The sequence below is a fragment of the Zeugodacus cucurbitae genome, chromosome 2, assembly GCF_028554725.1.
Source record: "Zeugodacus cucurbitae isolate PBARC_wt_2022May chromosome 2, idZeuCucr1.2, whole genome shotgun sequence".
In the NCBI taxonomy this organism is placed as follows: Eukaryota; Metazoa; Arthropoda; class Insecta; order Diptera; family Tephritidae; genus Zeugodacus; species Zeugodacus cucurbitae.
In genome coordinates, this window is record NC_071667.1 from 20,406,336 (window position 1) to 20,429,423 (window position 23,088).

The window sequence follows — 23,088 nt, forward strand, 5'->3', positions numbered from 1 at the left end:
TTAGGGTTGTTCTTAATAAATCCAATAAGCAACCAAACCGCTCTAATGATGCGACAGAGCAAAACATCCACAAAACACTGAGATCGTGAGAAAATACAAATTAAAGTTTTTCTGAGGCTATAAAATATACTAGCCTAGGTATGTAGTATATCTGTTCTGAAGTAGTTTGAAACTGTTTTATTACTGACAATTTTGTACAACTTCTTGTACAACAACATGTATAATACACTTTCATGCATTGAAAGCAAAAAAGAAAAATCGGCTGCAAGTATTATTTTCCTGCAAGTATTATTTTTTATGTACCACCCTAATGTATATATTCATAACTGCATAACTTAATAAACTCCCGCCAAGTAATTGATCTAAGTAGTTTTTAATTAAGCAAGCTTGATTGATTTTATAAAATCACCTTAAGGCTATGAAAAATATGTGTTAGTAATTAACAGTGATTTAAAAAAGAATTGTCAAAGCTTTCTAATCAAAGAATGTGACATTTTGTAAACGAGACTTAATTACTTCAATTAATATCAAACATACTGTTTGCCTAAAAAATTTATTTAATTAAAAAAAAAAAATAATAAATCATCTGGGGTGGAATTTTAGCTCACACTATCATAATTCCTCCCAGCTATATGTTACCTTTCTGCGCACTCTCTTCAATGTCTCAAGATTTTCTACTAAACTCTGTTTGGAGTTGTACTTACTACTCCCATAAGCAGGAAAAGGAAAGAAGTAGAACGAGATAAGGGTTATTAAGATAATAAAGAGCTGTGATTAATAGACTAATACTATGCTAATTAAGGTTTAGTTATTTCACTGATTTGAAGTGACGCGATCGACGAATTGGTCTGTTCGATCTTTCTCAGAAGACTTTGAGATCCTATAAACTTTTGTATGACCCTAACTTAACACCTTAGTTATTGTCCGCTTTTTATATTTGACATGATTGAATAAATTAAATAAACAAAGTGTGGTTTCCACTATGTCAAATTCTATTACACTAAATTGATAATAAGACAGTTTAGTTTAAAATATATACGTTTGCACTGAAATTAAGAAAAATTTCTTTACACCAAATAATTTGACTTTATTAAAACATTTGATACTCCATGACTACATTTTAATCAAAAAATACATTGAAAGTTTTTATAAATTAAATTATTTATGTTGCTACTTGTGCTGGCAAATTAACCGACACGCTTTGACGTGGATTCCAATTACATGAAGAGCCATACACGCGTTTTCAGATGAAAGATAAAAGTTTACAATTTTAATCAAAAGATTATTATTTATGTAAACACAGCAATTACGCGGCAAAAAGCCCCAACAAAATGGCTAAAATTAAAACTTAAATGCCTCTTAATTAACCAATTAATTATGGAGAATCATATTTCGTACAAAAATTTAATATTCTAACGGAAAGCAGTGGTAATAGCTAATTGTGGATGAGTGGACGTTGGCATGGAACAGCATGTAAATTTTAATGAATTTGGTTATTTTTAACGATTTTGTGGTTAAAGAGAGTATTATGGATTTTGGGTGATTAAAAATATAGAAAAAAAGTATTAATACTGTTTAATGAATACAATAGCCATTTGATTTTAATTCTAATAATTTAATATATTTTCTTGTTCAGCTGGCAGGCATTTTTTTGGATGTGTAATGTGTTTACTTAATATTTTAATAATTAAACAGTTATAAAAATATCGCCAAATTATGGTGAATTCACCATGCTTAATACTGTGGATTATTTTATGGATTAATAATCTAGTCCAAATGAAGCTAGAATTTTGTTTTTTTATACATATATTTTTTACTAAATAATTATTTTTTTTTAATATTTATAAGTTGTTTAAATTTATAATACTTATGTACATATGTACATATATCCCATATATGTTTGTCAAACATTTTCCAACTGTCGCTCAAATGCATTACTCATACGCCGTGTACCACCACATTGACAAATAATCTATTGCACAGTGTAATTTACGTTGCATGACTTTTAATTATATTAAAACAATTTACAATTCAAATTAATTTTATTAATATTTCATATTTTTCAGCATATTCCCATGATCTTTGGTTATTGACCTATACAATCATAGCAAGGTATGTCTAATTAAAAAAATTTATTTATTTATGAAATATTATTTTACGATGGATACTATTTATATTTATAGTTATTGATATTTTCAAATTGTTAAGCGATATTCATTATTTTCTCTAAGTGTATGTGTATATATTATAATGAGTACTTCCCAAAGTGGCACGCTCGGATCGAACCTAGAACTAACATTACACGTTAGTAACTATAGATGAAAAAACACTTCACCTGTAATATTAAGCATAACTAAAAGCTGGGGTTTCCAGCTATGACTTAACACATTGCACACAATCTTTAACTTAACTTACAAAAAACATCGCGTGACGACTACGAGTTCTAATAAAAAAAAGTTGAAAATTGTCGTGAATATAAATTGTGAAATTTATTACAAATCTTTACTTAACTTTAATTGGCTGATTAAGATATCAGTTAACGTCATAACGTTTACCTTAGGTGTTCTGGGCTATCACTTGTGACAGTTTTGCGTATTCGAAAAAAAAAAACGAAAGCGACTCAATTTATGTAATTATGGTGTAACTATTGTAAAATATATGGAAAAAAGTGCGCAGACGGTGCACAACTATGCAAATGAAATGAAAACAATAATCTCAAATACATATATATAGATTGCAGGTGTGCATGGGTTATATATCGCTATATGTGTACATTTGTTTGTGTGAAATGTAAAACTGAACTTAAACTTCGTTGCACATATGCTTGACTTCGTTCTACGCTGGATAAATGAAGTTATCACTAGCACACATGCACCGGAAACCGGCTTAGCGCACGCAGTAGGAAATATATGAACTTGTTTGGTTACAGGGTACTCATATGAAGTTAGTCTCATCAATTAGGGATTGGACTCCCGGTCAATAATAATAATAATTATTATTTTAAGGTTATTGGCTGTGAAAAATCATTATGTTATTTTCTAAAGCCTGAACCTGAACTGGCTTAGAGGGAATGGTCTTATATTTACAGCGAAGAGTTTACTATCTTGAAATGTATCTTCTTCGAAGAATTTAAACATACATCTAATAAAGATTTTCTTCGAAATTCAAATCTAAACTGACTGAGGCTTTCCTAAGTATCCGTATAGGCGTTTTCCGAAATGTCAAAAATCGACTTAATTTGGTCTTAACTATTATCTAACGAACACTGGGTTATTACATTTAGTGGATCTTATATCTATTTGAATTCGAGATAAAATCAAAATTCCAAATTCCAAATAAACGATACGAATCGGTTTGATTCCGATTTGGTTTATCGGTTACATCTTATAATTAGACATGCTCCTCAGTAACTAATTATTCAATTAGAGGGAGGACCACTGCGTTTGTATTTTGTTTGGTTCTACAAATACAGTTTAAATGCCCTTGGAGACGATCAAATAAACTCATCAAATTCTTAAGTGTATTGGTGTCTTCGGCTACACGTACGCTACACAGAATTGTTGTCGGTTGTCGGCTCTGCTTGATGAAAATCAAAAATTTTTGATGTTTTAATTTGACGGCCGCAAATTTGATCGTCTCCATTCATGCTTGACGAAAATTCAACACGGACGAGTGGGCGGTCGAAATTTTTCGGTATAGTTGAACTGAGCAATACTAGCATTATGATAATAAAATTTCAGCATATTGTAATCAGGATGAGAGGAATTCGTTTTAGAGATTTTGTTTTAAAAATTATATTTTTTAAATAAAATCCCAGCAGAAGTCAATAAAAGTATATTACCATCCGATGTTTACACGACAACCGAACGCACTCAGAGTAAATAAAAAATGATGCTTGACCTGGTTATTTGAACGTTTGCGGGCAAAATACGAGTGAACATTATTCATACATATGCAATGCTTGACGTGATTATTTGATCGTCTCCAAGGGCCATAAGAGCCATTTCTTGGTTGGCTGAAACTTCTGCTCTGGGAACTGTAATTATCCAGCACCCAATTTCTATATACATATTGCTTGTTGACCTACTGTTTTGAAGCCATCCGATAATGAGAGAGCCACATCAGTAATAAAATCCGGTCTTTTAAAATGGTTGTTGCTTTTTATACTCTCGCAACCTGTTGCACAGAGTATCATAGTTTTGTTCACATAACGGTTGTTTGTGTCACCAAGAAATATAAGAGTTAGATATGGGGTTATATATACATAAATGATCAGGATGACGAGTAGATTTGAAATCCGGATGTCTGTCCGTCCGTCTGTCCGTGCAAGCGATAACTTGAGTAAAAATTAAGATATCTTAATGAAACTTGGAACACATGTTCCTTGGCACCCTGAGGAGGTTGCTTTCGAAAATGGGCAAAATCGGTCCACTGCCACGCCCACAAAATGGAGGAAACCGAAAACCTATACAGTGTCATAACTAAGCCATAAATAAAGTTATGAAAATGAAATTTGGAACATAGGATCCCATTAGGGAGGGTCACATTTGGATGTAATTTTTTTGGAAAAGTGGGCGTGACCCCGCCCCCAAATAGGTTTTTTGTATATAACTCGCAAACCAATAAAGCTATATAAGCCAAACTTTCTGCAGTCGTTTCTTTTAGCCATTTCCTTATACAGTCCAAAAATGAAAGAAATCGGATAATAACCACGCCCACCTCCCATACAAAGGTTAGGTTGAAAATCACTAAAAGTGGGTTAACTCCCGAAAAACGTCAGAAACACCAAATTTTACATAAGAAAAAGCAGAAGAAAGCTGCACTGAGATTTTTTTACAAAATGGAAAATGGGCGTGGCGTCGCCCACTTATGGGTCAAAAACCATATCTCAAGAACTATTCGACCGATTTCAATGAAATTCGGTACATAACACTTTCTTGACACCCTGATGACACGGGTGGAATATGGGCGAAATCGGTTCACAACTACGTCTACTTCCCATATAACCCAATTTTGAATTCCATCTGATTCGTTCACTTTATAATGTATTCATAAGGAACCAATGAAGCTAGCGGAATAAAACTTTACACAAATACTGTATTTGAGCTGTGACATCACTTGTGGAAAAATTGTCAAAATCGAACCATGACTTTTCAAGGCCCCTGATATCAAACATGAAGAACTCAGTGCCTAAGGTTAATTTTTCACCGAAAATATAGGTAAATCCCTCAGATATTTTAATGTAATTCATTCCCTCTGAATTTTTTTCTTATAACAGTTTCTCTCTGTACCTGAAATGGTAAAAATTGGGTCATAACTTCCCCCAGATCCCATATACCTAATTATAAGTAATATTAAATTAAGTGAGCGTATAGTCTTCGATACGTTGTATCTTGGTGGTGAAAACGAGTGAAATCGGTTTAGGAATTACCTCAGTCCCCATATACTATTTATGATGATTTTCGTTATTCTATTGAACTTTATGCCGAATATATGGGTCGAATTGTGTTGTCTTTATAAAATTACATCAATAAATTGCGAGAGTATAAAATGTTCGGTTACACCCAAACATAGCCCTTCCTTACTTGTTTTATGTTGAAAATTTCTAAAACAATCACTGTCCAATTCGGTACTACGGTAAAAAATCTCCTGAAATAAACTTTGATGACCAACTCAATTTATCATGGAGATAACCAAACCAACTGCAAAATTCTACGAAAAATTCCTACTGTAATAGTCTTTACTCGCGAGGGTTTCTCCTTCTTATATATTGTCTCTACTACGTACTATCAGAGAATATGAACTAATATAGAATGCGCATCATGGCAAATGACAAAATTTCAGTTTCGGGTGCGGGCGGTAAGCAACAGGGGGAATTTGGTTAGCAGAACTTGAACAACGGAATTATGTTAAATTTCATATTCTTTACATTGCGCCGACGTCGCGCCTATTCGTAAATTCTTGTTGCCTATTCGTAATATGTCGTGTTTTTATACTCTCGCAACAAATGTTGCTAAAGAGAGTATTATAGTTTTGTTCACATAACGGTTGTTTGTAACATCCAAAACTAAACGAGTTAGATATAAGGTTATATATACCAAAGTGATCAGGGTGAAGAGTGGAGTTTAAATCCGAATGTCCGTCCGTCCGTCCGTCTGTGCAAGCTGTAACTTGAGTAAAAATTAAGATATCTTAATGAAACTTGGCACACTTATTTCTTGGCACCATAGGAAGGTTGCTTTCGGAAATGAGCAAAATCGGACCACTGCCACGCCCACAAAATGGCGAAAACCAAAAACACATAAAGTGCCATAACTAAGCCATAAATAAAGTTATAACAGTAAAATTTAGAATAAAGGATCGCACTAGGAAAAGGCATATTTGGATGTAATGGGGAAGTGGGCGTGACCCCGCCCCCTACCAAGTTTTTTGTACATATCTCGCAAACCAATAGAGCTATATAAACCAAACTTTCTGCAGTCGTTTTTTTAGCCACTTCTTAGTACAGTCCAAAAATGAAAGAAATAGGATTAAACCACGCCCACCTCCCTTACAAAAGTTAGGTTGAAAATTACTAAAAGTAGGTTAACTCACTAACGAAAAACGTCAGAAACACTAAATTTCACATAAGAAATGGCAGATGAAAGCTGCACTCAGATTTTTTTACAAAATGGAAAATGGGCGTGGCGTCGCCCACTTATGGGTCAAAAACCATATCTCAGGAACTACTCGACCGATTTCAATGAAAATTGGTTTGTAATAGTTTCCTTACATCCCAATGATATGTTGTGAAAATAGGCCAAATCGCTTCACAACCACGCCTACTTCCTATATACCAGAACTTTGAAGACAATCTGAATCGTTTACTTTACAATATATAAAGAAAGTACTAGTGAAGATATCGGTGCAGAACTTTGCACAAATACTATGTTAATAGTGTGGCAGCCCCATTCTAAAAATCGCCGAAATCGGACCATAGGTATTTAAGGCCCCATATATCGAACACGAGGACCTCGGTGCTTCTAACCTAATATTATGGTTTCCAACTTTCAATGGATTTTATACGAATATGTGGGTCAAATTGTGTATTATATAATATAAATAAAGTTAAATATATAAATTGCGAGAGTATAAAATGTTCGGTTGCACCCGAACTTCACGTTTCCTTACTTGTTATGATTTTTTTTTTGTTTTACGTGTAAAAATGTGAGAAACGAAGCAAGGAAACGAGGAGTCATTCGGCTACAGTTATGGCTTCCGTGCATTGAATTTTCTGTAAAGTTAACAGCGAAATGAGCAAATTTTCTGTGAACTTAACAGCAAACTAGCGGGTTGTACCAGTATGACCCGCCATACAACGTGTACGTTGTACGAGATGCGCATTCTATATTACTTCATATTCTCTGGTACTATTTTCTATAGGGCCCTGCCCACATATCGGTTGTATTTTTGCATTGACTAGTGGAAGGAAATACGTTTAGTCTATTTGCTTTATCATGCAATCCGCTGCAAAGGTGTTGACTATGACGAGATGGATGATGCCTAGCAGATATCTTATTGTGTCATATTGTTCTAACAATTTGTAAGACTCGACAAAATGCGAGCGTGTGTGTGCGTCTCTGTGTAACTATGCATGACCTGGCGCTTCGGTGTCTGTGTATGAGTATGAGTATAGAGTATTAAATTTACAGCACGTCGCATACAGATACATGTTCCACAAGCCTCATGTATTTGCGACGGGGCCGAGTCAAGGTGATAGAAGCAACTTGGTAAGTAAAATGTCACCAAACAAGCGTGTGAATTCTTTGAATTAAATTTGCTGTGCTCGTGCGAGTATTTGTGTGTTAAGTCGTTTGCGCATGTGTGCATAAGCATGCAAGATATGACAAGTGTGTTTTTGATGTTGTTTTTGTTATTTTTTCCACCTTATTTTCTTTTTAGCTATATCAATTCTTAGTGTTTGCCAAACAATAACAAAGTTTCGCATATTTCCTGATTCACTCTGAGTTGGCGTTTCCCTCAATGCTGCAGGGTGTATACCGAGAACTTGGTGCTGGTAAATAGAAATGTGTATGAAATGGAAGTTCTTGGAAAATAATTGCAAACGTTTTTTTTCTCGGAGAAGCTTTCGATATGTTCTTCTCAGAATAAAATGGTTTTTCGACATTATTTTGTGGAATTTCTACATTGAAGGGATGCTATAAATTTATGAAATGCCAAAATTTTGTGACTGGATCATGTTCAAATGTATTTTTTATGAGTAAGACAGTAAGTTGTTGTGGAAGCAGAATGTTAAAAAAAGGTAAGGAAGGCCAGTAATGCTCTATATGCATACAGGCAGTTGCTTGGCTGGGGGCTTTCTCCCTCTCTCATGCACTGGTGCTACACAGCAATAGTGAGACCAATTCTGCTCTATGGTGCTATTGTGTGGTGGAGAGGCATAAGCAAAATCAACTTACCGAAAGCCAATGGAAAGGGTTCAGCGACTCGTAGCGCTTTGTATAACGGGGGTTCTAAGAACCACCCCTACGGCAGCTTTTGAATGGGTACTTAACCTGCCGCCGATAGATCTCTTTGCCGAAACCTACGCGACAAAATCGGCGGGGTGACTACTGGCGGGAGGAGAATTTACTTATAGAACTTTTGGGCATAGCTCGATGGGTAGAGCAGTTTGGCAAGTACCGACTACTTGACGCCAATTCTGAACTGGGAAAGAAGATTCCGAGTGAACCTCGAAAAAGACGGCTGGCGCAAGGGAATGATAGCCTCTCGTTACACATTAAATATCTATACGGATGGTTCGAAAATGGATGACGGGATAGGTGCGGGAATATATTGTCCGGAGTTAGTTGTAAGGCAGTCTTTTAAACTACCGAACCACTGCAGTATTTTTCAAGCGGAGGTGTTTGCTTTTGAGAAAGCCGCAGAGCTAGCCCTCAATACAGCAGCCGGCTACTACAAAGTCAATATCTATGTAGACAGCCAAGCAGCGATCAAGGCAAAGAAACTCGGTTCGTATTTCGCCCAAAAAGTGTTTTTGATACCAGGGTGGCATAAGAGAGAGTAGCTAGGAACATGTGTCTACACTTCTAGTGGGTGCCAGGAAATAAAGGCATTGAAGGCAACGAGATTGTGGACGAAATTGGCAAAAACGGTGTACAACTGTCATCCGGAAACGCGACCGATATTGGCAAACCCATGCACTGTCTATACGACGATCTGGATAGGAGCATGATCCGCTAAAGCCATGTGTAAAGCGGTAGACCAGAAATACACAAAACTCCTACTGTCACTCGATTGATGGGACTGTAGGAGTTTGGTGGGAATACTTACTGGCCACTGTCTGGTGGCAGCACACTCCTTTAAAATGGGACTTACGTATCGAGTTGACTGCAGGAAATGTCAGGAGCAAGGCGCAATAGAAACAATAAAGCATCTCTTGTACACTTGCCCTGCTTTTCAAGGCAACATCTTCGCTACTTGGGGGCTTCACAATATGAGAAACTGGAAGAGGTATCGAAAGTGAAGCCACAAAACCTTTTAAAACTCGCGTCAAGCGCAGGCATGCTAAAGGATGACTACTCCTCGTGGACAACGTGACGGCACTCCATGTGGTATCGCAAAGGACCAAAACTGGTCTATGTGTAGCTTATTTCCTACCGGTATAACCTAACCTAACCTAAGTTAATTAGTTAGACATATTTGCTAAATAGGTTTCTGGAAAGAAAATAAATCATAGATTTTAAAATATTTTGGAAAAGAGCTGCCATTAAGTAAACATATATAAAAGAAAATAAAATGAAATTGGGAATAGAGTTACCAACAATGAAAACCGTTGTTGAGGGATTCACAAATTTCATATTCATATTATTCAAGATTGTTTTGTTCCTTATGCATTCGAACTTATTCGAACAAAGTAAGTAATAATCATACAGATTATGGATTAGAGTTGCCAACAATCAAAAAATAAAATTAAATATTACTGAGGGATTTGGTAAATAATAGTAAGGAATAAATAAATAAATAAATCTAACAAATTTCGGAATAAAGTTGTCATCAGTTTTGAAGCAAGAATACTGAAATATAAAGAAGTTGCCATCAATCCAAATAACTAAATCTGAATGGAAGAAAACTTTCGAGATTTTTTTAATTTGGTCAAATTTTCAATTATTCAATTATAAAGTGTTTACTGTCGTAATAGGATTATTAGAAACTAGTTGCCACATTTTAAACATTTTCAAATTTAACTTTGAATTGCTGAGCTAATCGATTTATATTTCAATATGGGTATGAATATAGAAAGTTGCTGGTAAAGTTTACAGCTGAAAAGTGTTTCATAAGAGTTGCCAACTGCGTAAAATTATATTGAAATCAACAAAATATTACAATATGTCAATCAGATGAACTCTTTTTTATACACAATCGAATACTTAGTTTCATGTTTATTAAACAAATTGTTATCAAAGCGAGCCTCATTGCTCCCAATAAATAATCATAATATTGAGCACAATCAAATTAGACCGCTATTTCTGTAATTTAAAATTTTTAAACATGCAAATATTTAATAACGACGAAAAAATAACAAATTCCTCTGTAGAAACTGCCATATTGAAGTAGAAAAAATGAAAAAAGTAATAATAACAACAAGTAGAAAATTCCAATAACATTGTTAGCTTCCATTTTTCTTTTATTTTTTCATTTAATTGAATTTACTGCTGCCGTTGACATCAGCAATACAAAGGCACAGTCGGTGCGCACACATTCTCATTCTCTTTTTTTCTCCCTCTCTCTGTGCTTAATATACTCGCCGCTGACAGCCAAAACATGACTTAAAATGGCTATTTTACAGGACACGGGCACGGGTCCATTATAGCATGAACTTCGATTAAGTCGTTGCAGCTCGCTACAGTTCACTTAATTACGCGCGAAAAGATTTATTTTCTATGTTTTTGGCATCGATACAATCAATGTGCACAATACACTAACACACATGTATTTTTTTATAGATCGTACATTTATATATATTTAGTTATTGTCACAACAATTGCTTATATAAAATAATTGTTTATGTAATATGTATTTATACAACAACAAAGCAGTGTACCCGTGGCTAACATGGTCATATACAATCTAGTGGGAAGGAGTTTTTCTGCAGATCGCTGCTAGCCTATTGGAAATATTTCAATTAATTTTCGCTTTGTTGATAACGCATTGTTGTTGCATTCTTTCGAAGTTTTCATTAACTCTATATATTGACAATAAGAACAAAAGTGACATTTGTAATTTAGAAACTTTCATAAATGTTGATTTTACTATAAATTACATTTATTGTTTAAGTCAAGTGTTTTTCGAAGGGTTCAGACTTCGACTGGTCACTGTCTCTTGATGTGTAGATGGCGCACAATTTAAAATATGCTTAAAATCATATTGACAGTTTACTTGCGATGTTGTAAACACTCAAGATACTTGAGGAGAACACTCTCTCGACTAATTTCCTCAAAAGGTGGCGCTAAGGTTGATATTATTAAAAAAAGAGAAAAGACAAATATTTAACAACGACAAACGTATGCCCGAAATATGGTCGTCTGTAGTACTAGATTCCAGCATAAGAAAATCCATCAATCTACTTGGCTGTCCCCGGATCGAATCACTCGCAACCAGATCGATCATGTTGTGATAGATGGACGACATGTCTCCAGTGTTTTTGATGTGCGTACGCTTCGTGGTCCCAACATCGACTCGGACCACTATCTTGTAGCAGCTAAGATACGCACCCGCCTCTGTGTAGAAAAGCACACACGTCAACAAACACAAGGAAGGTTCGACATCGAGAAGCTGCAATCACAACCGACAGCCGAACGATTTTCTACTCGACTTGCACTCCTGCTCTCTGAGAGCACTCATCAGCATCTCGGTATAAGGGAACTGTGGAACGGCATCTCAAACTCACTGCGTACCGCTGCAGCCGAAACAATTGGTCTCCGGCAACGCCAAAAAACCAGTTGGTACGATGAGAATTGTCGTTCTGCAGTGGAGAGAAAACAGACTGCCTACATCGCAATGTTGCGATCGACCGCAACACGAGCGGGATGGGAAAGATACCGATAGCTGAAGAGAGACGCATTTGCAGACAAAAAAAGAAAGAGGCCGAAATGCGTGAGTATGAAGAGCTTGACAAGCTGGCCGACAGGGGTAATGCTCGAAAATTTTACGAAAAGATCCGGCGACTAACTGAAGGTTTCAAGACCGGAGCACACTCCTGTAGGACCCCCAGAGGTGATCTAGTTATTGATGACCAGAGTATACTGAGTTTGTGGAGGGAACACTTCTCCAGCCTGCTGAATGGCAGTGAAAGTACAACACCAGGAGATGGCGAACCCGATTCCCCAATCGACGACGATGGAGCAGATGTTCCATTGCCCGACCGTGAAGAAATTCGAATAGCAATTACCCGCTTGAAGAACAATAAGGCGGCGGCTGCCGATGGATTACCGGCCGAGCTATTCAAATACGGCGGCGAAGAGCTGATAAGGTGCTTGCATCAGCTTCTTTGCAGAATATGGTCGGAAGAAAGCATGCCTGACGATTGGAATCTCAGTGTACTCTGCCCAATACACAAAAAGGGAGACCCCACAATTTGCGCCAATTACCGTGGGATAAGCCTCCTCAACATCGCGTATAAGGTTCTGTCGAGCGTATTGTGTGAAAGACTAAAGCCCACCGTCAACGAACTGATTGGACCTTATCAGTGTGGCTTTAGACCTGGAAAATCAACAACAGACCAGATATTCACCATGCGCCAAATTTTGGAGAAGGCCCGTGAAAATAGGATCGACACACACCATCTCTTTGTCGACTTTAAAGCTGCTTTCGACAGCACGAAAAGGAGCTGCCTTTATGCCGCGATGTCTGAATTTGGTATCCCCGCAAAACTAATACGGCTGTGTAAGCTGACGTTGAGCAACACCAAAAGCTCCGTCAGGATCGGGAAAGACCTCTCCGAGCGGTTCGATACCAGACGAGGTTTCAGACAAGGTGACTCACTCTCGTGTGATTTCTTTAACCTGACGCTGGAGAAAATAATACGAGCTGCAGAGCTAAACAGAGAAGGTACAATCTTCTATAAGAGTGTACAGCTACTGGCGTACGCCGATGATATCGATATCATTGGAAACAACACCCGCGCCGTTATTTCTGCTTTATTCAGACAGGATAAGGAAGCGAAGCGTATGGGTCTGGTGGTGAACGAGGACAAGACGAAATATCTCCTGTCGTCAAACAAACAGTCAGCGCATTCGCGTCTTGGCTCCCACGTCACTGTTGACAGTCATAACTTCGAGGTCGTAGATAATTTCGTATTCCTGGGAACCAGCATCAACAACACGAACAATGTCAGCCTCGAAATCCAACGCAGAATCACTCTTGCCAACAGGTGCTACTATGGACTAGGTAGGCAATTGAAAAGTAAAGTCCTGTCTCGACGAACAAAAACCAAACTCTACAAGTCTCTCATCATTCCCGTCCTACTTTACGGTGCAGAAGCGTGGACGATGTCAACATCCGATGAGACGGCACTAGGAGTTTTCGAGAGAAAGGTTTTGCGGAAGATTTATGGTCCCTTAAGAATTGGCAACGGCGAATACCGCAGACGATGGAACGATGAGCTGTATGTGTTATTCGACGACATAGACATAGTCCAGCGAATAAGAAAACAGCGGCTACGCTGGCTAGGACATGTTGTTCGAATGGATGAAGGTGCTCCAGCTCTGAAAGTATTCGATGCAGTACCCGCTGGTGGAAGCAGAGGAAGAGGGAGACCTCCACTCCGATGGAAGGACCAGGTGGAGAGGGACCTGGCTTCGCTTGGAATAACCAATTGGCGCCAAACTGCCAGAAGGAGGGATGCGTGGCGCGCTGTTTTGGACTCGGCTATAACCGCGTAAGCGGTGTCTACGCCAGTCAAGAAGAAGAAACGTATGGATACCCCATGTATTACAAGGTTAGCTTATAAATAGAGCTTCAATATTTAGTCTTGGCATCTTTCGCGTTAATGGACTTTGAGACATCCTGCCTACCAAGTTCAGAAAAAGTGATTGTGGTATGTGTTCCCAGGAGTCCTTCAATCTATTTAAAATGTCTCATTTACTGATACGACAAGAATATCGGACGGACTTATCATTCAAATATTGTTATACAGTCAGAGGTTTTGGCAGACCACAGTTGGAGCTCTATTGATTTTTGATCGAAACATTCTTTCGTAACCGACTTGTATATTTGGACTCATCATAAAGTTATCTTCCAAGTCCATTTTTTGTGCTGCGGGCTCCAAATTTGGACGCAGCATCACTCCGTAGGACTCTCCCGACATTTGCCTTCGATTAATACCAGATTTGATAGACGACTGCTACAGCAACCCCAAACTAAAATATTTCCACCTCCTTACTTAATTGTGCCTTGGATGTACTTACTTTGGAGCCTCTCATGACTCTTTCGTCAAACTTTTTTACTGCCTTTGGTATTTTTATACTCTCGAAACAAAGTTGCTAAAGAGAGTATTATAGTTTTGTTCACATAACGGTTGTTTGTAACACCCAAAACTAAACGAGATAAATATAGGGTTATATATAGACCAAAGTGATCAGGGTGAAAAGTGGAGTTCAAATTCGGATGTCTGTCTGTCCGTCCGTCCGCCTGTGCAAGCTGTAATTTGCGTAAAAATTAAGATATCTTGATGAAACTTGTAACACTTGTTTCTTGGCACCATGGGAAGGTTGCTCTCGAAGATGAGCAAAATTGAACTACTTCCACGCCCACAAAATGGCAAAAACCGAAAACACATAAAGTGCCATAACTAAGCCATAAATAAAGCTATGGAAATAAAATTTGTTCCAAAGGATTGTTCTAGGAAGCATATGTGGATGTAATTGTTTTTGGAAAAGTGGGCATGGCCCCGCCCCCTAATAAGGTTTTTGTATATATCTCGTAAACTACTAAAGCTATATCAACGAAATTCTCATAGTTTTTTTTTCAGGAATTTCCTTATATATTCCAAAAATGGAGGATATCGGATTATTACAACGCCCACCTCAAATACAAAGGTTCTGTTGAAAACTACTAAAAATGCTTTAATTCAGTAAGGGAAAACACCAGAAACCTTAAATTTCATTATAAAGAAGGTACAGAAGGGCTTCACCCAAATTATTATACAAAATTTTAAGTGGGTGTGGCTCCGCCCACTTATGGGTCAAAAACCACATCTCTGAAACTACTCGACCAATATCAATGAAATTTGGTTTGTAATATTTTCCTTGCATTCCAATGATAATGTGATGTGAAAATAGGCCAAATCGGTTCACAACCACGCCTACTTCCTATATACCAGAACTTTGAAGTTCATCTGACTCTTTTACTATACATAAATTAAGCACTAGTGAAGATATCGGAACAGAATTTTGCATAAATACAACATTTATAGTGTGGCAGCCCAAGACCCCATATATCGAACATGAAGACCTCGGTGCTTCTAAAATAGTATTAGGGTTTCCAACTTTCAATGGACTTTATACTATATATATGACGAATATGTGGGTCAAATCGTGTATTATATAATATTAATAAAATTAAACACATAAATTGCGACAGTATAAAATGTTCGGTCACAACCGAACTTAGCCCTTCCTTACTTGTTTAATTTAAGCTTGCTCCCATTACTCCAATTGTCCAATCCTATTAGTATTTTCCAAAAACCTGGCGGAATTTAAAAACACTTTTTATTACACTTTAACGGCAAATTCAAATCAAGAAATATTTAAATAATAGTAAAAAATGTGGTAGGGTATCCATAATTTTGTCGGATACTGTATATTATATTTAAAGATAGTAAAGATTGTAAAGGTATTACCTTGACTCAGTAATGTCTATAAATCAGGATACGGACATAAAAAGATATATACATAATAATGCTTTATGTAAAGCTATATAAAGGCAAATAAACTCGAGCTTGCGTCAAAATGTGAAAAAGTGCTTGTAATATTTGTTCTCCTGTCAAAGCCTAGTAGTCAGAGAAACTGTAAGACGGACGTCAACTCGTTATAATAGAAGCTCCAGTTTAATATAAAAATATTTAAGAATCTTTAATCGTATTGTAACTAGTATTGCTCGAATTATAAAGATATGCTGTTGCAGTAAACACTGATTTTGTCGGAGGAATTATGCTATACTCGTATATGGGATTTCTACGGAAAGCGTAATACTTCCTATTCATCTCTCTCACTACACCCCTGAAACCGTATCTGTTTTGTTACAATCAAATGGAAAAGTATTTGTCTTCACTCTGTGTTTCATACTTGATTCGAAAATAGTTGTTCAAGGGATTGTAGCGCCAGTAAGAAGAAGAACAAACAAATAATAAAGACTTATTCTAGAAGCAATTGAGAGGTAATTATCTGAAGTCCATGGGTTGAAAAACCTTCACCACTCGACTTTTTATCAATAAACTGAGGCTGTCAATTCACCGCAATGCAATTACATGCCGCACAATTAACCGATTTCGACAATAGCGTACGATATTCTGAATATGTACACAGAAATAAAAGTGTTTGTATGTTAAAGTAAACATTTCAGCGAATGGATTCATCAATCGTGTTGGAAAATTCTTCTTTGAATTGCGTTTTATTGCCTTTATTGTGCATTTAAAGCACACACACACATACATACATAGTCGTGTTCAAATAAAAATGTTACTTTTTATTACCGTATGGGAAAAAATGCCGCTTAATTTGCTAAAAAGTGCTACGTGACAGACATGTTGATGAAGAGTTAAAAGCCAGTAAAGAATTTGGTAAAGCAATCAGCGCTCTGATTAATTGTCGCCGCATACCGGCGGCATGTGTACATACATAGATATGTATGCAAATATCTTTATAGGTTTTTGGTGAACCGTATAAATGCATTTTCATTAAAAAATTAAATAAATTGATTTAAATTCTTCGAAAGCTTTAACGTTAAAAAATTATGCGCTGAAAAACAAAGACCACTTTATTGGAGTCACATAAAATGGACCACCCTAATTGCGTTCCGAAATTGAAAATACGCATTTCACTTAAATTTTATTGAGTTATAAAACAATGACAATTCATGGTGTACTGTAATAAAATTGTTTTTGTAGCAGCATTAAAAATATGTTTTCATTGCAAAGACTCGCGTATTTAATTATACATTTACGCATAAATAATTCTGAAGCCGAAAGCAATTTGTACAAATACGAGCGGAAAAAAACTCGCTAGATGGTGCTTGAATATGGCTTCACGTAGATAATAATTTGCGAATTTACTAAAGATGCGTCTGTATTTACCGAAACTTAAAGTAGAGTGTTCAATTAGCATATCTTACTCTCATCGTTTGACAGCTGTTACGGACCAGCCGAGGCTACATCCGACCGGTTAAAATTTTCTGAATCTTCTATATAGAAGATCACTCCACATTTGTTTCTTTTAAAACATCCAAAAAATCGACCAATCAGATGTAATAATCGTCCACTCATTCACATAAAATTATATATGATGGCGAGCGAGAGGAGAGACTTACTATATAAAGTGTTGCTTTGGGTAATCCAAAGAGAACTTTTATTCTCAAATGAATGGGAATTCATCCAACTTATTTTTCATTGTCTATAACTAAGATTTTTTTTGAGCTGTACGAGTTATACGACGACATTGACATAGTTCAGCGAATAAAAAGACAGCGGCTACGCTGGCTAGGTCATGTTGTCCGAATGGACGAAAACACTCCAGCCCTGAAAGTGTTCGATGCAGTACCCGCCGGAGGAAGCCGAGGAAGGGGAAGGCCTCCACTCCGTTGGAGGGACCAGGTGGAGAGCGACCTGGTTACACTTGGGATCTCCAACTGGCGCCGAACTGCGAAGGAGAGAGACAGGTGGCGCACTATCGTCGATTCGGCTATAACCGGCTAAACGGTTGCAACGCCAATCACACACATAACTAAGATTTTACAAATGAAAAATCAACGAACTGAGTTCGTTGAATCAATAAATTTTTAAGGAACCCAACTGATAGGTTTCTCTTGAACATTTCCGAGGAGTTCCTGGCGGAAGTACTCTTGACCATCGACTTATCTTGACTTATGTCTTTGGATTGATCTAAAGAGATGCTGCGATTTAAAACAACAGCCGATACAGTTTGGATCCAAAAGTATTTCTACGATGGTGAGGATTTCTAGCAATTACTGATATATGAAAATCCAATAGTTCAAAAAATATCTTCAAGGTTCCTGAGTTCACATATAATTGCATTGAGAGTTATGAGAAGGATTTTAACCATATCAAAGTTGTTGCCAAAGGCGCTTGAAGCTTTTTGGAATTAGGTGAAGAAAGCTGGGGACTGAAGGGATGGTGATACGCGAGCTTAGTTTGGGTGGAAAAACTAACGGATCAACTGTATAATCGTTTCACTTTAGAAATTTCGGATTGAGCACAATTTGAAAAAGATTAAGCGACATTTATTCAGAATATTTTTTCTCTATTAAAAGTACTTTTTTTTGCATGACATCTTCTTTGAAGCCTCAGTGTTTAATTAAGCATTTATATGTATTTTACAAATATGTAACTGTCTATATTAACGGACTTCATCGCTTCTACTTCGGTTTATGTAGGTTTTTTATGCTTTTTAAGATCTTATAATATATTTTTTTCCTTATTGCGGTCTCCTTTGGTTGTTGTCAATTTTGCTTTTAAAGTGAGAACTTTTATAGCTTTACAAACAATTCTATTCATAAATTCAGGAATGAAAAATATTACCTCGTGTTTATAAACAGATAACTGTGTAACGAGAATCCGTAAAATGCCAAAATTTTAATGAAAAGCTCATAGTAAGCTTTAACAACACGCACCTGGAGCATTGACCATATTTGCAGTAGCTCGATCGCTAATAAGACATCTTACTATTACTAAGGAAGAAATCAAGCTCTAAACCTACTCATATACATACATGGACAGCCGTGTCCATTAGTTCGTGTATAAAGAAGCCGATTAGCTTAAAAGCTCACTAATCCGTTTTTTGTAAGCACACATACAAATACGAGTTTGTTTGCAGACATTTAACTAATGGGGGACTTAAGCTTATACTTAAATAAATCGCATAAATTTACATATGCAACAAAGAGTCCAGCTTATAATACCGTTAACTTAAGGATACCGTTAACCTGAAATTTAAACCCCAAATTGATTGCATACTTAGCGGTGTATGGTATGGTGTATGCCTATAATATAATATACGTCAGAACTTTTACGGCGACTTTTGGGAATAGCTAAGTGTTTTGGGATACACTAAGTAGTTGTTTGTACATATATATATATAGATGTATGCGTATATATGAATGGGTGTATGTATATTTGCATATAGCTGGCATTAAAAGCAGTGCTACAGGTCCTTTTTAATGTGATTGAAAGGTTTGACAGAAATAAATCTCCGTTCACAACTTCGAAACTGCTCGCTTGAGCAATTCAACTCTTTCAAATTGTTGTTGTTGTTGTTCTTATTGTTGTTGCTGCTATTTGAATTAACAGCAAAACTTCAAAAGTCATGCAATCACAGCTAAAGTTTGAAAAGGCTACACAAAAACAGAAACAAGAAAAGGCAAAAATAGTGCTGCACGCACATAACTGTTGCGGCAGTAAAATGCCTGCTGTGCGCTCTATTGCTTTGTCCGTTTGTACGTATGTGTGCGTGTATGCATTTCGGCAAACACTTACGGGTCACTTGAAACGTTTTCGAAGCGCAGAGTGGCCTTTACCGTTTTTTTACTTAAAGAAAACTTTTCGCACAAATGAAAGCATAACCTGCTTTGTATCGTACTGTTTTGTGTTTGGATGTGTGTGTTAGAGTTTGTGTGCTGTTATGCCATACCCAGCTGTGCGATGTTTTCAACATTTAAATTGGTTGATGTTTTGGTGATGTTGGTTAGTTTTTTTTTCTTAACATGTGCTCTGACAGATGTACACCTGTTCAAATGGCAAAGAAAAATTTTCCAACCCAATCAAAATCACCCGAGTGCGCCATTCTTTATTATCACGGCTGTCATGTTTACGGAAATGCGAACAGAAAAACATGAGAAAACATAAAAAAAAAAACACAAATAAAAAAAAAATAAAGGAAAAAAATAAAATAAAATAAAATAAAATAAAATAAAATAAAATAAAATAAAATAAAATAAAATAAAAAAATAAATAAAATAAAATAAAATAATAGTAAATTTTAAGTAAATAAAAGTAAAATAGTAAGTGTTTAAGTGTTATGCCCTGGTCGGAAAGTTTAATTAATGGAATTTAATTTGTATGAAATTTGACTTGTATTGCCAATTCAAGAGTTTGAATTATGAAACATTTCGAGTTATAGATGTTCGAATTATGGAAGTTCCATTGTATATGTACATGATTAGAAAAAGGAAGAAATATTCAATTAAAAAAAAAAACAAATTCATAATTATTTGTCCACCACTGTATACACGCCTTACGCCCATTCTTCAATAACCCACCCGACAGCTTTAGGCGTTAATGAAAAACTGTTGACGAGCAACGAAACAAAAAACCAACAACAAAAAAACTTGTAAAAAATGCTATCAAAACACTAACAACAACAAAACCTACCACCAATATAACTGCCAACATAATTGAAGTGGAGACAACAAACTGGCAAAGCAAACCATGCAGCTAGTCAATGTACAACAATAACAACAATGTAAACAAGAACTAAGCAATTGAATGTTTTTTAGCGGCATTTTGATGCGCAAAAATTGTTAGCGAACACAAGAATGGCGGCGGCGGGTGGTCGTTGGCGGTTGCTGTCCATCAAGCATTGTGGTGTGCGCAGTTTGGGCAGGTGCAAGTGGCTGAGTGGGTTTATTAAAGCGGAAGCGGTGTGAATTAATAAAGAGAGACAATTTTTTGAGAAAAAAGTGAAGAGCTTTTGTAACAAATGCAAATAAAGGTAATAAAATGCGCTAAAATATGACGGTTATTAAGTGGGGGAAAAGGGCTTTAATATGCATAAATGTTGTTGACCGAGAATAGTTGTTGTTAATAGTAAAAATGTAGTTACATATGTAGAGTATGGAAACTCATTTTTTAATTTAGGTTTGTACCGAGACTTTATATTTTTCATCCCTCAATAGCTCCGAAAGAGTATGTTTTTGACTGTAATCTGTTCCCGAAAGTTTAAAAAACCGAAAAAAATCCAACTTCTTCGGAGTAAATAATGGACTTTATCGCAAAACACCGGAAATCTTCATTGTCCGAAAATTTATCATTCTCAAGTTGCTTTTTTTACCATAAGTATCCGCTGTACCCAATATTTTCTTATGAAAATTAGTAACAGATTTCGGAAAAACATTATATGAGCGCGAGAGAGAGACGAAAGGAATTGATGAAGATAGATAAAGATACAAATATATAGAAGAGAGATTGCGAGAAAGAGAGAGATGAAGAGGTAAAAAATGTAAAATCGATTCTGAAGAAGAGGGATTAACTAACAACCCTTCACACTAAAAACTATAGTTAACTGCTTTTCGCGGAAAAAAACAAAACCGAAGGTCAAGCGATGGTTAATTACCATTAATCTGTTAAGCTCCCTACGCAGACTTTACCTTGAGTAATATTTATCTATTTTAGGTTAAGGGATGATAATAATAGATTCCTGGATTTTATACCAGGAATGGTGTGATCTGGTTGAACTAAGCCGCCTACACAAGCCTAAGGGCTTTTAAAATGCTTACTTTTTATGTTATTATACTTTTCAAGGAAGAATTATGGTTATATAGTTGTCACACATTGTAAAAGCGATCGAAAATATAAATTTCATAATTTTTTAGAATTAAAATTTTCACGTAAGAAAACAAGTTTTAATTGAAGTTCGTAAAACTCATAATAAATAAACCGCCAGAGGTGTGAATTTATGAATCATAATAAATCTGATTTTTTCCCTATCGAAGCGGTTTGAATTCAATTAAAAATGAATGAAAAAACACAGAAAAATTATTGTGCCCGACCTTGCAACAACAATAACAAATAATATAGCCACACATGAGTCGGCGGAAAATTACGAAAAAAATTCCACATGCAATTACTTGTAAAATCAGCAAAAATCAGGCAGTAAATGAGTGTAAATATTATACAGACATACACTTACAAAAGGAATTATAAAAAAAACCCAAACTAGTTGAGAAAAAAATTGCTGCGAAAATAACAAAACCGCTTGACCTTTGTAGGTGCTTTGTGCGAGTTCGTCGAATGCTGACGGCGTAAGAGCAACCGTTGCGTGAAAACAGGTTTACGCAACAGCTGACGTCGCGGCCCACACACACACAACTGCCTACTCGTACATACTGTACTTTGGATGGTCAAGAGCACAGCACCGCCAGCGATTTATGTAGCTGCTGATGACTAACAAATCGATTTTTGAAGCACAGCGGAGAGCAAAAAAAAAATTAAGAAACAATAATTGCAAAAAACAATAACAAAAGTAAAAAAAATTGCAAAGCAAAGCATTTTAACCAATCTGCCACTAAGCGGCTAATGGGACTCTGCGGCAACAGCTGTTGTTGGGCGTCTGTTAAGTTTAAGGCGGCCTTTTCAATGCAATTAGATGACCGCACAAGTGCGCATAGCTTGCAAACTCTGCTTTTGTTGTTGTTTCTGTGCTTTGTTCTGTACTGTTTTGCTCTGTCATTTTGTGATTTTCCTAGAGAAAAGTACAGTTTTTTCCAGAGAATCCATATGGAGTTCTACTCTATGTCTACTCGATTTAATTAATATTCCTGATCCGGCTTTCACTTTTATATGCTCCATATCTCTAAAGATATTCTACTCTACTTTAAGTTTTGCTTTTACTTTTCTAAGCTTTAAGTCCCTGAAGATATTATATTTCGCTTTTAATTTCTTGCGTCATTAAATATAATTATCATTCCAAAAGACCTTTATCACCTATATATATCCACCTTAGATGTAGCACTGATCCTGCTGAGATTGATAGTAGTGGTAAAAAACTTATGTTCCCTAAGTCTTGATTTCACATATGT

General features: G+C 36.2%; 1 protein-coding gene across 4 annotated transcripts in view; it reads left to right on the top strand.

Annotated features, from left to right (window-relative positions):
- Nucleotides 1–23,088, top strand: part of LOC105217189 (ABC transporter G family member 20) — a 148,146-nt gene that overhangs the window by 13,034 nt on the left and 112,024 nt on the right. For all 4 annotated transcript variants that reach the window (XM_054225936.1, XM_054225929.1, XM_054225932.1 and 1 more), the window contains exon 3: nt 2,067–2,112. The gene's annotated coding sequence lies outside the window, so the exon portion shown is untranslated. The remainder of the gene's footprint in view (nt 1–2,066; nt 2,113–23,088) is intronic.